The sequence below is a fragment of the Panthera tigris genome, chromosome B1 (genome assembly GCF_018350195.1).
Source record: "Panthera tigris isolate Pti1 chromosome B1, P.tigris_Pti1_mat1.1, whole genome shotgun sequence".
NCBI lineage: Eukaryota > Metazoa > Chordata > Mammalia > Carnivora > Felidae > Panthera > Panthera tigris.
In genome coordinates this window covers 26,860,403-26,873,132 of record NC_056663.1, presented here as the reverse complement: position 1 = coordinate 26,873,132, position 12,730 = coordinate 26,860,403, and the positions used below count along the sequence as shown (strand labels likewise).

General features: G+C 43.3%; 1 long non-coding RNA gene across 1 annotated transcript in view; it reads left to right on the top strand.

The window, feature by feature from the left end:
* The window catches only part of LOC122237861, a 72,885-nt gene that overhangs the window by 38,174 nt on the left and 21,981 nt on the right, over window positions 1-12,730 (top strand). The gene's annotated exons all lie outside the window — the stretch shown is intronic.

Genomic DNA, 12,730 nt, shown 5'->3' with positions numbered 1-12,730 from the left:
ACTTGTTCTTCACACTCCAATTCAGAAGAGGAGACTATTGAAAGAATTATGGTCATCCTAGTTTAGCCCATTGTGTAAATCATCCACTGCCACCAAAGAATTGCTCCCCTGGATTAATTCTACCAAAACCATCTGAGAAAACCAATTCTTGGTACGATGGGCTACTATCAGAGAGCTCCGGTTAACGCATATGTAACTTCGTGAGCACAGATGTAACCTGGAAGGAAGACATACAAATATTTAGCTTGAAAGATTTACAACCAATCATTTCGAAGGGAGCAATGCTTTAAAACGGGGATCAGCAGATTACGGTTGGCACGTCAAATCCAGTCCACAGTCTGCTCTTGTAAACGAAGTTTTGATGGAACACAGCCACGCTCATTAATTTATGTGTTGCCTATGGCTGCTTTCGTACTCAACAGCAGTGTTGGGTAGTTGCAATGGAAATTATATGGCTTGCAAAGGCTAAAATGTTTATTCACTGGCCCCTTACAGAAATCATTTGTGAAACCCTGGGCTTAATGGAGTGGCTCCTGGGGAAGGTACATTTTGATGGGGTGGGGAGGTATCCATGAAGGTGAAGCGTTGGCTTCCAGACAGTCCTATGGAGTCACCTATGGATGTGTGTTTCTTTCCACACTCACTTCATCAACCAAAGAAAGTCTGCTCCATTTTTTTTTTTTTTTTACATGAGGGTTTCTGCATTGTCTGAACAAAGAGTTTTACAGGTTTTAGAAGTTAAAACAAACACTGCCTACCTCAGTGCTTTTCAATCCTGGCTGCACAATGGAATTGTCTGGGACCTTTAAAAAAAAAAGTGTATTTATTTATTTTGAGAGAGAGAGAGAGAGAGTTCGAGCAAGCACTGGAGCGAGCAGGGGAGGGGCAGAAAGAGAGAGAGGGGAGAGAGAGGGAAAGAATCTCAAGTAGGCTCCATGCGGTCAGCACAGAGCCCGACCTCATGAACCGTGATATCATGACCGTAGCTGAAATCCAGAGTCGGATGCTTAACTGACTGAGCCAGGCCCTTTTTTAAAAATAACAACAGTCAGGACGCCTGGGTAGCTCAGTCTGTTAAGCGACCGACTTTGGCTCAGGTCATGATCTCACAGTTTGTGGGTTCGAGCCCCGCGTCGGGCTCTGTGCTGACAGCTTGGAGCCTGGAGCCTGCTTCGGATTCTGTGTCTCTTTCTGTCTCTGCCCCACCCCCACTTGCGCTCTGTCTCTCTGTCTCTCTGTCTCAAAAATGAATAAACGTTAAAAAAAATTAAAACAAAACAAAACCAACAGTCTGCCCCAGAATGGAAACAGAACAAACAGAAACAAACTTCCTAGGTGACTCTATTACACACCCGGGCAGGAAAGCCACTGGTGTGGAGGGCAAGGAGGTCAGTTCCTGGTGAGGTGCCCCCAGAGGGAGGCCTTGGACAGTAATGGGCATGAGTGAGAGCCCTGAAAAGCTGGCAGGACTGACAGGAGGGAACCCCAAGGGGCAAGAGAGACACAGAATGTAGGAGTTGAATCATGGCATTCACAGGCCAAAACCTCTTAAAGTTGACGTACAGCTAACTTGTATCCTAATTGACAGTGCAAGTCCACTTAATATACTCCCTCCAGGCCACTTAAACCCGGACAGCTGCAGTGAAAGGTGCAATCCAGAAACATATTCGGAGTCGGCCTTGATTTAAAAGGAAAACCTAATGACAATTTTAAAGCATGCAATGGTACCACACTATCGTCCTGTTCCTAGTCCTTAGGGCCTTTGTGGGAGGTCATTTTGCTGTGGGAGGTGGTGATAAAATGGCAGCGAGGAAGGAATCCAGGACAAAAAATAATGCCTTGGTTTCCACTGGTAGGAATTTAAGCTCCATTCTCTTCTCACCTGAGAGTCTCTCTAGCATGTTCCTGGGTGATGCTCTGGTGTCTTTGAAGCTCCGAGGGTAAGCTACACACAAAGGGGGGGGGCAGTGAGTTTAGAGGGACTAGGTTAGGATGTTCCTCTGGGGGCAGAGCTGGTGACCTCTGAAGGCTTCTCTGATAAGAAGAATCTCTGATTCTACCAATAAGCAACCAGAAACAAGTGCCCCCAGGATCCCACTGTAAGCAAAGGGAGAGAATTCTCTTTTCCTCTAGAGAAAAGTACCTTAAGCACACTGACCTTCTAGGGAGTGCCTACCCCACCTACTGGGACCTGCAGTTCCAAATACCCAGCAGGAAAGACAAATGAGACTCTGAAATAGTTGTGAAGAGATTCCTTTCTGTACTTAAAAAAAAAATTTTTTTAACGTTTATTAGAGAGAGAGAGAGAGAGAGAATGAGAGAGAGCAGGGGAGGGGCAGAGAGAGAAGGAGACACAGAATCCAAAGCAGGTTCCAGGCTCTGAGCTGTCAGCACAGAGCCTGACGCAGGACTCGAACCCACGATCTACAAGATCATGACCTGAGCCGAAACTGGACCCTCAACCAACTCAACTGAGTCACTCAGGTGCCCCCCTTTCTGTACTTTTGAGGTGTAATGGATATATAACATATTAATTTCAGGTGCACAACATAATGATTTGGCATTTGCATATATTGCAAAATGATTGCCACAGTGTCTGGTTATGACAGCCATCGTCACACACAGCCACTGCTTTGCTTTTCTTGTGATGAGAACTTTTAAGATCCACTCTCAGCAACTTTCGAACGTGCAATACAGTATTAACTATAGTTGCCATGCTGTCCATCACATTCCCAGTACTTACTTTATTTTATAGCTGGAAGGTTGTACCTTTTGGCCTCCTTCATCCGATTCGCCCACCTTTCATGGAAAAGATTCCTTTTTGAAAGCCCACGAAATGCACGGGAGGTGGGGGTGGGGGGGAGGGGGTTGAATGGGTGCACACACAGGTGAGAAGGGCAGGGGCAGAGCCCCAAACGTGCTTCCTCTTGCCCTTTAGACTTGGAATTTCTATTTTCCCCTCGAATGCCTTTCATCATCCCAATACTGCCAAACTTTACCCATATTTCAAGACCATTTGTGACTCCATTGTGCAGTCTCCTCAAATGGTCCCTGGCTGAGCTGGTCACTCCCATCATGTTTCCATGACACCCAGTTAATTTCCCTACTTCAGCCGTGCTATAATGTGTCGTGGCTGTGGGCTCCCCAGGACACAGGTACCGCCTGTGTTCTCTCTGTCCCCTGCTTGTCCAGCCATACAATGCAGGCTTACAAAGCATTTCTACCCATTTCTCTGTTTTGTTTTGTTAAGCAGTACCTTAAAACTATGCTTAAATCGGGGTACCTGGGTGGCTCAGTCGGTTAAGCGTCTGATTCGTGGTTTCGGCTCAGGTCGTGATCTCTTGGTTCATAGGTTCAAGCACTGCATGGGGTTCGTAGGTTCAAGCACTGCTGATCCTGCTTGGGATTCTCTCTCTCTTCCTCTCTCTGCACCTCCCCTGCTTGTTTGCTCTCTCTCTCTCTCTCTCTCAAAATAAGCAAACATTTAAAAAATTAAAAGTATGCTTAAATTGTCTCCTATAAAGAATGGGTAATGTATGTGCCAGGCATTATGGTCTGTCCCTGGGATGCAAAGGTGAATGGAAGATAGTTCCTGGGCTCTAAGGTGTCACAGTTTAGGGAGAGACTTACATAACCAGAGAGAAGTGAGCTACTTTAGAAGCAGAAGCAGGGCAGTGTGGGAGCAAAGAAGGACGTGTGAACCTCTCCTGGATAGGCCAAGAAAGACTGACTGGTAAGAGTATGAGAATTTAGGCAAGCCCTTAACAGTGAATCTTTTGTGTGGGGGGCGGGCAGGGAGGGGGTCCAGGAGGGATGGGGGATGGGAAGTAGATGGATGGGGGAACGTTTTAGAGTGTTTAGGTCTAGAATCATGGCGGGGAAAGAGCATAGAAATGTACTTTCCACCGATTACCTTGAGGGGAGGCTACTCTTTTCCTGGACCGTTACAGTTCTGGGGATGACCATCCCTAAAAGAGGACGGAAGAGAAAGAAAGAGAGAAAGAGAAAGGAAGAAAACGACCACTCCACTGGTTGGACCAAAATTGGCACCCCCCACATTCAGAGATCATAAGATAGAAAAAGCTAAAAAGGAAAACCTGTAAAATTAGTCAATTTTACACAATCCGGTAGGCCGTAATAAGGCTCCGGCATCATTTTGTCAGAGAGAGGCCAGTAATTTTAGGGTGGGAACTGATCCATTTACACAATGAGAGAATTTCCCTCATGCACAAAGTGCTCCATAGCAATTTGTGGCCTCACAGAATGCCATTTATAGTTCCTGCAGTGGCAGGAAAATTAGGGGGCAGAGTGATTATTAGACTAATCGCAGAGCTGAAAGATGCATTGGTCATACTGGTCACTTTGCCTTTCATGCCAGCCTGGGACTGCTCTACTTGGCTTTCAGCACTGAAGAAACAAAGTGGAAAGGGCTGATCAGTTCCTCTTGTAGATATTATTATCTTTCAGCTTGAATCCTCATCAGCTGCTAACTATAGTCTAGGGTCTGAAGTCATTACCCAGAACAATGCTCCATCTTCATTAAAAAAAAAAAAAAAAAAAACTCTTAAATCCTACTTTGGAGAGTCAACCTGAGCTCAGGAAGCTGGGTCTCAGGGAAAACAAGGTCCCCAAAGAAGCCCTGACTGTTTTGCACAAAGCGTCCCCGTCATCTTTCTAAACGGTTCATTTAAATGTTGTACTTTATTCTTGCTGAATACTTGGATGGTTCCCAATTTGCACTTTGCAAGGAAGAAAGAAACATGATCTTCCTGTCTGGATTGCGTGGAGAGGTATTCATAGCAGGATCTCCCTTTGTTGTGCTCAGCTAATTGCTAATTATGTAGTGATGGATGTAAATCACACAGTTGGCATTTCAGGCTCATAGACTCCCTAGCTGTCTTTTCTACTTAAAGGAGAAAGGCTGAAGTATTAAGAAATTATCCACATCTTTATCCATGAGCATAAAGTCTAAATGGGTGAAATAACTCTTTGGAAGAGCAGAAGAGGCTTGGGGGAGGGGGATATCAGAGGTGGGTCCTGCTCGGACTCTGCCGGGATTTGACAGCACATGGTTATGAGGAAAACGCCTCTGAGTCTCAGTTAACATGGAAGCAGGACTGGGTGTGAAAGGGTGGACCTATGCCGGCCGACTCCATCTTGTTCTGTGTCCTCCACCTTGAGTGACTATGTCCCCGACACGCCCCCTTTCCGGGAAAATCCCAGAAACCTCAGACCACGCCTCCTCCCCGTGAGTAACCTCCCGCTCACCCGTTCAAACTTCCCTAGCCAATCGGCTGAGGCCACGACCCTTCCCCAGCCAATCGGCCGAGGCCACAACCCTTCCCCAGCCAATCAGCTGAGGCCAGCTGCCCCTGGACCCCTATAAAACCTTTGTGCTTTTGAAACTCGCTCTCTCTCTCTCTGGTATCTCACCGCTGCATCAGTGCAGGTTGGAGATTGCGCTTGAGCTAGCTCGAATAAAGGCTCTTTTGCTTTTGCATCGGACTCGGCTCCCTGGTGGTCTTTGGGGATCACGAATTCTGGGCATAACAGGTGCTCTTGCTTGAAGGAGAAGCAATATCCCTAGTGTCCCAATGTTTTGTTCAGAGAAGAATAAATACTATGTCTTTGAAAGGCATGTTGAATCTTAAGCTTTTCTCATTACCTCCTTGAATTGTCCAATAATAAGATTATGGAGGCAGTCCTATTGTTTTTTTTTTTTTTAATTTTTATTTACTTATTTTTATTTTTTTTATGTTTATTTATTTTTGAGAGAAAGAGAGAGACAGATCGTGAATGGAGGAGGGGCAGAGAGAGAGGGAGACAGACTCCAAAGCAGGCTCCAGGCTTGGAGCTGTCACCATAGAGCCCAACGTGGGGCTCGAACTCACGAACCATGAGATCATGTCCTGTGCCAAAGTCGGACACTTAACCAACTGAGCCACGTAGGTGCCCCATGTGAGTCCTATTGTTAACTCACTTTTGTACAGATGAAACTAAAAAGCCAAGAAAAGCTAATGATGTAACTAAGTCATCCTGCTAGCTTATGGTAAAGTAGGCAAATCCCAACATCACATTTGCCATCAGTCTGGTGCTGATGTGGCCGCAGCCAGGTGACTGTCTCTTAGGGTCTCTCCGAGCACTGGAACTTTGGGTTGTAGGTTCATTTTGAGCAGGGAGGTTTTTACTTATGATTTTCTTTCTTCCTTTCTATGGTATCTTTGATGCTGAGAAAGTAAAAATTATCTCAGAATAAGAAAGTAAAGTATCTGCCATGCTAATTATCACTCTTGGATAATAGATAACAGATAAAGCCAACTGCAAAGTTAAGAGAAACCAATATTTCTCTCCAAGGACACTCTGCCACTGTAAAGTGTCACAACAACTCCGGTCTTTAAGGCATATTTCTTTTACTTATTCACTGAGAAGCCTTGTTTCCTAAAATCATAGATTGTCTAAAATTTTGAGGTATGAAATTATATCAGCAAGAATGAGCTTTCTACTTTTGCCTGGAAGATGAGTCCCTTTGCAACGGGGAAGCGGTGTCAATTACCAACCCAGGCACAGAGGCTCAGATAAAGGGTTTCTGCACACATTTCACATTAACTTAACTCTGCAGTTTTCGAGGAAATCAGACCCTGAGTCTACTTGCTGGCCCCAACCTTTTATACACAGTCCTGCTTAGTGCCGAGCCTCTCCAAACACTGGCTCACGCCATAGAGAGATACCATTTCGTACCTACTAGGATGGTTATAATCAAAAACATGGAAAATAGCAAGTGTTGGTGAGGATGTGGAGAAATTGTAACCCTCATACATTGCTAGTGGGAATGTAAAATCGTGCAGCTACTGTGGAAACAGTCTGGGAGTTCTTCAAAAAGCTCAGTGCAGAATTACCAGATGGCTCAGCAATTCCATTTCTGGATATGTGCCCAAAAGGATTGAAAGCAGGGACTCAAACAGATATTTGTGCATCGGTGTTCATAGGAGCATTATTCCCCATAGCCAAAAATGTGGAAACAACACAAGTGTCCATGGACTGGTGAGTGAAAAAGCAAAATGTGGTAGATACATATGATAGAATATTATTGAGCCTTAAAAAGTAAAGAAATTCTGATACATGTTACAACATGGATAAACCTTGAGGACATCATGCTACGTTAAGCAAGGCAGTCACAAAAGGACAGTGACTGAACAATCCTGCTTATAAGAGATGCCTAGGGTAGTCGTGGAGACAGGAAGTAGGAGAGTGGTTGCCAGGGGCTGGGGGCTTGGGGCGGGAGCAGGGGGTGGGGGGGGGGGGGAAGAGGAGTTAATGTTTAAAGGGTACAGAGTTTCGGTTGTGCGAAATGAAGGGTTCTGCAGATGGATGGTGGTGATGGATTCACAACAATGCGAATGTACCTAATGCCACTAAACGGTACACTTCACAATTCCACCCAAATGCTGCCCTTCTTCCCCCAATCTTGGACTCATTCTAGTTTTCCCTTTTGTTTGGTGAGACACTCGCCATTCTTCTGGGATATGGCCACTTCGTAGCAATAAGCCGACAAGTCTGACTTTGTCAGGCTACAGGTGGGTCTCTGGTGAACTTTGGGTGATGGGGCTGAGAAAGGATTCACTCCCCGCTGCCTGGCAAACCTGATCTTACTATAATGAAATTTAGGGAATACTGGCACGTGAGGACCTTGGAGGATATTTCAGGTTTATTCACTGAGACAAAGGGAAAACTTAATTCAGGCCCCAGTTGAGGACTCGTTTATTCTCCCCTCCCCATGTCCATCGGCCATGGCTCCAGGCAGAGGCTGGCCAGCAATGTGTTCAATATCTTTTCAAGAACAGAAGAGCCCACCCTGGTCCCTGGGCTCTCCATCCACCAGACTGCAGGTCCATCTGAGGGAAGCACTGTTCTGGGGAACACATTCTGAAATGGTGACCCTCACTCAGTGCTGCTGACTTCCTGACCCTGATCCCAGCTGGGCAGCAGCTTCTGACCCCCACCATTCTGAAATCGTATTCTGCTTCTGGTCCGCAGAGCGATCGATCTTGTTTTTTTCATATTGACTATGCCCATTTGGTAATCTCCCATTGCTGTTGGTTTTGATCAGGGGTTGAGAGAGAGAGAGACAGGGAGTACGGCAAATCATGAAGAGACTGTCATCTTGACGAGAAGTTCTGGTTGAAAAACTTTAACAACACTGAGCTCTAAGAAGAGTAAGGAGCCTCTCAGCAATAGAATTTAAAGTGAAAATACTGCTAAGCCACCAAATAGGTGCAAAACCATCTAACAGTGTTCTGATTTTCTTAAGTGAAGACTGCTTTGGTTTCTTTGGGAAAATATCAACCCTCAAATTCTTTCCATTCTCCTTGCTGCCTCTGGTTTGCTGATTTCCCAACCATTTATATATGTCACCCAATATAGCGCTGCCACAACCAGGTAAGTATATACAGGTCTTGTATAATAACCTAATCCTGGCAAGTGATGAGATGATCAATTTGAGGAATAGTGACTTTGGCCTGGAGGACAGTAAATAGTGTAATTTTTGTGTTTTTTTTAATGATTTTTTTAAAGTTTATTCATTTATTTTAAGAGAGAGAGAGTGAGAGCACATGAGCAGGGAGGGGCAGAGAGAGAGAGAATCTCAGCATTGTCAGTGCAGAGCCTGACCGGGGCTCGAATTCACAAACAGCGAGATCATGACCTGAGCCAAGATCAAGAGTTGGATGCTTACCTGACTGAGCCACCCAACACTCCTAATTTTTTGGATTTGACAGTAGGGACTGTCAAGTAAAATCACCAGCAACCAATAACATGATTCACAATTGCACATGGGGTCTTAAAGAGCTCTTCCAATGCTCAGCTTCGATTCTGGTCTATCGGTCAGCTGTGCATTTGATGGAAAACAAACAAGCTCCATTGTTCTTAGAGCTTATCTAGGCAAAATGGTGACGTTAGCAAGGTGACTTCATGTTGCTTTCCCTTTTGCTTACAGGGAACACACTTTTGTAATTCATGTTTCCGACCTCGGGTATCTCTCCTATGTCTTATTCTTGTAGACCCTTGGAAACAAACTGAGGCACAGTATAGGGGAAAGGCACTAGGTGGGGAATCAAATGCCTTGGACTTTAGTTCCAGTTCTGCCAACAGTTAGCTTAGTGACCTTGGATACTTTGGGTCTCAGTTTAACTCGTCTGATAAATTTCAGGAAAGGGAGTAGTTGTACTACTAAGATCTCTTTTGTCTACATGTTTAATAGTTTTAGGATGTATCATTCCCACTAGTAGGTTAGCTGAAGAATCTTTTTCTCTCAGAGATTTAATACGGAAATCTTGGAAACCCAAACATCTCCAAATCCTTAAATTTTTAACAACGATAATTTCAGGCACCATGGCAGGTTGAAGGAGAAATATTTTTCTGTGGGAATCTTTTAAAACAGTCTTAAATCGCACAAAAGAGTTGACTTACTTATTGGAAAGTCTGGAGTGGGGAAAGAAAAGGAAACAGGATTTTTAATTTGCTGGCTTAATTACTTTCACCAGTTTGAATGCCGACTGTGTTTCAAGCGCTGATGTGATGGCTCTGTGATCCTTTTCTCTTTGAAAGAAGCACATTCTGTGTAACTCCCCGTTTTCCCCCATTTTCCTCTTGTGTTTATTCATGACGTTCACGATATACGTTGCTTGTGGTTAAATTTATGTCGCTAAATAATACTGTTGTAAATTAGGTACCACATTCCCTGTTCTTGTTTAGATCTCATCAGTGGAGCTCTATTAACTCTGAGATATTTTCAGTCACAGATAAATTGCTCTGTTCAATATGCATTTCAATAATTTTCTCATCTAGACGTGTGGTTGGTAATGGGCATAATAATTCAGGAAGGGGTGAGTTGAGGGGAGGGAATATCCTGAAAGGCTTGTATCTTTAGCAACATCCCCAAAGACTCACTAGTTTCTACTATGCAGTATCTTCATGTATTTGAATAAATACGAGTTAATTATCTTTATAAACCAGTGTTGGAGATGGTGTCAGCTCTTTTCCTCTCTTTGTACATTCTGCTGTCAGTTTGAATTCAAATTGGTTTGGTAAGGAGTTTTGCCCCAGGGGTCCATTTTAGTAGCAGCATTTCTGATTTGTCATAATTTACTGGAATGCATGAACTATTATATTAAAACTGTGATTTCAAAGGCCAACTCTTAGAAGGAAGACATTGATTGTTGGTTGTGTGGCTCAGTTTCTGCTTGTGGCCTCTCAAGCCTTTATTCTTCTATTAAGTCTTTCCTGGCAATTTCCTTTGCGTGTGTATATTTATATTTATATTTATATTTAATTTCTACCTTTATAAAAATTAGAGTATCTTGAGGGAGAGACTTAGTTTAGTTAAAGCACCCAGTCCAGTGATGGACAATTAGTAGGTGTATGGTATATGAAATAGACTTCTCTATCTAAACCCAGAAACATAGTACTTGTCTAAAGAATAACACACACACACACACACACACACACACACACACACAGCTGAGAAGTGGTTTATTGATTGGTTGCTTTGTTTTCAAAATGCCAAACAAATGGTCTAAATGATTTTTTACCATTACTGAATTTATATATGTGTATGTGGGGATCGGGAGGTAGGCATTTAATCAACTACCCTGACAGGTTGTTTTTGCCTTCTGAAAACAGTTTTAAATAAATAAAAAAAAAAAACCTGGATCCATTAACTGATATGAAATTGCTTTAACTGCATGCACTGCATAAAATATGATATGTATGTGTGTATTCACGTCCACACAATATTGAAATTATAAAAGGGAAAAGAACTTGACCATTGCTTTTTAAGGTGCTTCTTTCTCTTTTGAAAAAGAATAAAATAGTAAGGCATGTTATGAAAAGTAAACAGTAAAGCATAAGACAACCAAAGAACTCCCTTTCCTCAACCCCCTGGAACTATTCTCCAGAAAAAAATAAGTATTAACTCTTTCTTATATAGCCTTTCAGAGATGTTTAATGGAAACACACATACACACACATATGCACATTCTATAGACTGTTTATTGCTTGAATGTTGACTATAATGAACGTCTTTTCATATCGGCATATGTACCTCCATATTTTTAATTTTGAACTATTTTTTAATAAATTTTAAAAAATTTTTGTTAATGTTTATTTGTTTTTGAGAGAGAGAGAGAGAGAGAGAGAGAGAGAGAGAGAGTGCGAGCAGGGGAGGGTCAGAGAGAGAGGGAGACACAGAATCCAAAGCAGGCTCCAGGCTCGGAGCTGTCAGCACAGAGCTTGACACGGAGCTCAAACCTATGAACTATGAGATCATGACCTGAGCCAAAGTCAGATGCTTAACTGACTGAGCCACCCCTCATTTTAAACTATTTTTTGAAGTGTATTTATTTATTTTGAGAAAGAAAGTGTGTGAAGCGGGGTGGGGGGGGGGGGTGTGCAGAGAGAGATAGAGAATTGTAAGCTGTCAGCCCTGACATGGGACTTGAACTTGCGAGGCTCAACCTCATGAACAGAGACATCGTGACCTGAGCCGAAACCAAGAGTTGGACATTTAACCGACTGAGCCACCCAGGAGCCCGTATCTTCTTTGTATTTTGGCTACAATTTCCTTGAATTAATGTATCAGATTTAAGCAGTGTCATATTAATTTATATCTAACACTTGCTATTATAAACAAAAAGCAAGTGGGGGCACTTGGGTGGCTCCGTGGGTTAAGCGTCTGACTCTTGATTTCAGCTCAGGTCGTGTTCTCACCATATCAGCCCTGCGCCTGGCTCCATGCTGGTCTTGGAGCCTGCTTAAGATTCTCTCTCCATCTCCCTTTGTCCCTCCCCTGCTAGTGCACATGCATGCTGTCACTCTCTCTCAAAAATACATAAATAAATGAAAACCAAACAAAACTGTGAATGCACATCCTATTACATATAATCTTGGCACACTTGTGTAAGGTATATTTATCTTAAATTCTGGTAGATATTGTTAAAAGAGAATGCCAATAGGGGCGCCTGGGTGGCTCAGTCGGGTAGGCATCTGACTTCGGCTCGAGTCATGATATCCAGGTCGGTGAGTCTGAGCCCCGCGTTGGGCTCTGTGCTGACAGCTCAGAGTTTGGAGCCTGCTTCAAATTGTGTCTCCCTTTTTCTCTGCCCCTCCCCTGCTTGCACTCTGTCTCTCAGTCTCTCTTTCAAAAATAAGTTAACATTAAAAAAGAGAGAGAATACCAGTAGACCTCCACCAATAGTATGTGAAAGTGCCTGTTTGCTTGTACCCTTACCAACACTGAATTTTATCAAGATTCAAAATTTTTGCCACTCTGATATGTGGAATTTGCTGTCTCTACTGTTTTGAGTTGTCTTTCTTATGAACAACGTTGAATGCATTTTTATATTTATTGGCCATTTGTATTTCTTTGGTCTATGAGCTTTCTGTTCATACTTTTTGTCCATTTTAATTGTTCTCTCTCTTATGGATTTGTAAGAGTTTCTGTGTATAATAAGGAAATTAGTCCACCGTCATATCCATGTGTTCATTATTCTAAAAATATTTATTGAGTGGCTCTGATGTTCCAGGCACTGGAGATCGTGCGTGAGCAAAATCCTTGCTCTCGTCCAGCTTACATTTATCGGAAAGAGACAAAAAATAAACAAGATAAATAAGCTAAATAGATAGTATGGAGGCTAAGTGAGGAGATGTGGTGAGAGCTTATGGTCTCCTGTGATTG